Here is a 3238-nt window from a genome sequence, read left to right as displayed (position 1 = left end):
TGAAGCCCAGTGCTATAATGTACTGTATATGTCTATACGTATATACTATGTATCCTATTGTGCCATATGTAATGTTTAGATGTATCTGAGATACAGAGCAGTATTTTCTTCCTCTGCAGATGATCACATTTGGGCCTTAACAAAACTCTACTAACCAATGAGCTTGATTTATTAAGCCACAGTAACATTTTTTGACCTGGTTCATTAAGCTGCCGGTAGGACCTTAAATAAACCAAAACGTTGCCTATGCTGCTCCCACCTCTTTCCAGGTATGGGGGAAATTATGTATATATATATATATATTCCATATATGCTCAATATAGTAATACAAATATTATTTCATATAGCACAGGTTCACGTTAGTGTACCTTAAAGCGTGCTTACCGCATTCTAAAGTGGCCTCTTAGTCACTATGAGTGCTAGTTGTCTTAGGATGCTTTAGGCACAGTGTAGGACACCTTAAGTGTTCTGGCATCTTGGTATATTAGAGCAATGTTCAGGGGTGTAACTACAGGGGTTGCAGGGGTTGCAACCGGGCCTCATGCTCCAGGGGGCCTGTACACCTGGATAGGAGGGGTGGCGGGGGGGGCAGCATGTAGAGAAATCACTGCAGGAGGAAAATGGAGGAGATTGGTTCCTCTGTATGCTGCCCCTGCCACTCCTCGTATCCAGTTCTCTTGTCTTCTGCTGTCTCTGGGCCCCTGTGTACTCCTCTGGTCCCCCCCCCCCCCCACACTGCGCTCCCTTCTCCTTCCGGCTGCTGCAGGGGATGCGTCACAATAGACAAGGGGTCGGTAAATATGTAATTTACCAGCTCCTTTCTTTTCTGAATGGACAGAGTCATAGTCAGTGACATTGTAAAAAATAAAATAAAATGATAAAAAATAATACAATTAAAATACCAAAAAATAAAAACTACTGACACCAGTGGGTGAACTTCCAGGATCACAAAGATCACACTTGCGACCGGGCCCTGGCATTCCACCAACGTGGGGAGTCTCCAAGATGGCAGGAAGGGGGCCCACTGCAGAACTTGTTAAAGGGCCCCACAACGAGAATAAAGGGCCCCAGGATCAGTGGGAAGAGCCCCAGGCTTGAAGGAAAGGGCCCTGGGCAGGGTTACGGGTGGCCCTTTATGGTTTCTTGCACCGGGGCCCTGAAGGTTCTAGTTACGCCTCAGGCAATGTTCATATGTGATAGTAGGGCTGGAGAAGTTGCTTTGATGTGCAAAAAGTGCTGTGTTTTTCATTTTATCTCTATTTGATGAGCAGGAAGTGGGAGGGTTTATAGAAAGTGGGCTCCAGCCGTCATCAGCATATGGTTCCCATATTCTAAAAGAGAACCCCTCCTCTGCCTGCAATATTTCTTGCCTTAACCAGTTATCAATAGAATGTCTTGTAAGCCTGATATGGAGAGAGGGGTCCTTCGAGCTGGCTGTGGAGAGGGGGTCCTTAAAATCTGCTATTGAGAAAGGGTCCCTCAAGCCTGCCAAAGAGAGGCATCCTTCATACCTGCTGTTTAGGGGAACTTTAAGCCTGTTACAGAGAGGGGATCTTCAAGCCGGCTATTGGAAAACGGTTGTGGCTTGTGGAGAAAGAGTCCTTCAAACCTGCTATAGAGGGGATTCCTTCTAGATTACTGTGGAGAGGTACTTGAGCTAGCTGTAGCGAGGGGATCATTCAAGCTTGTTATGTCCCCTACCCATAACAAGCCAGCTGTAGAGGGGGTCCTTCAGGCTGCTCATGGAAAGGAGTCCTTCAAATCTGCTATTGAAAGAGGTTCCACCGAGCCAGTTGTGGAGAGGAGGTCTGTCAAGCCAACTATAGAGTGGGGTTCTTTAAGTTTTCTTTGGAGAGGGGGTCCTTCTTGCTGCTTAGGCAAGAGATCCTTCAGACCCATTATGAAGGGGCTGTCCTACAAGACTATTATGGAGGGAAGGTCATTCTGGTCATCTACAGATAGCTGGTTCTTTGGACTTGCTATATAATGAGGGTCTTTTTGATTACCCATGGATAGGGTGTTCTTTAGGCCAGCTTCATAAAGCATGTCCTTCTGGCCAACTATAGAGAGAGGGTGCTTCAAGCCAGCAATGGTCTGAGGTGGCACAAAAAAAGACAGGGTAGCCAAACAACACACCCGACCATACACGTCAATACTCCTAGTACATCCCCAATATACACCCCAATACATTCAACACATCCAGTCATACACCTCAATACTCTCTGTACACCCCCACTATAAACCTCAAATACTCTCAATACATCCCCACCATATACCTCAATACATTTAACACATGCCGCCATACACATCAATACTCTCAAAACATCCCCACCATGCACTTCAATACTCTCAGTACATCCCCACCATACACCTCAATACTCTCAGTACATCCCCACCATACACCTCAATACTCTCAGTGCATCCCCACCATGCACTTCAATACTCTCAGTACATCCCCACCATACACCTCAATACTCTCAGTACATCCCCACCATACACCTCAATACTCTCAGTGCATCCCCACCATACACCTCAATACTCTCAGTGCATCCCCACCATACACCTCAATACTCTCAGTACATCCCCACCATGCACCTCAATACTCTCAGTACATCCCCACCATACACCTCAATACTCTCAGTACATCCCCACCATACACCTCAATACTCTCAGTACATCCCCACCATACACCTCAATACTCTCAGTGCATCCCCACCATACACCTCAATACCCATAGTACATCCCCACCATGCACCTCAATACTCTCAGTACATCCCCACCATGCACCTCAATACTCTCAGTACATCCCCACCATGCACCTCAATACTCTCAGTACATCCCCACCATGCACCTCAATACTCTCAGTACATCCCCACCATACACCTCAATACTCTCAGTACACCCCCACCATGCACCTCAATACTCTCAGTACATCCCCACCATACACCTCAATACTCTCAGTACATCCCCACCATACACCTCAATACTCTCAGTGCATCCTCACCATGCACCTCAATACTCTCAGTACACCCCCACCATGCACCTCAATACTCTCAGTACATCCCCACCATGCACCTCAATACTCTCAGTACATCCCCACCATACACCTCAATACTCTCAGTACACCCCCACCATGCACCTCAATACTCTGTGCATCCCCACCATACACCTCAATACTCTCAGTACATCCCCACCATACACCTCAATACTCTCAGTGCATCCTCACCATGCACCTCAA

Source organism: Pelophylax lessonae, assembly GCF_965119305.1.
Source record: "Pelophylax lessonae genome assembly, chromosome: 4".
Classification (NCBI taxonomy): domain Eukaryota; kingdom Metazoa; phylum Chordata; class Amphibia; order Anura; family Ranidae; genus Pelophylax; species Pelophylax lessonae.
Note: the sequence above shows the minus strand (reverse complement) of the source record.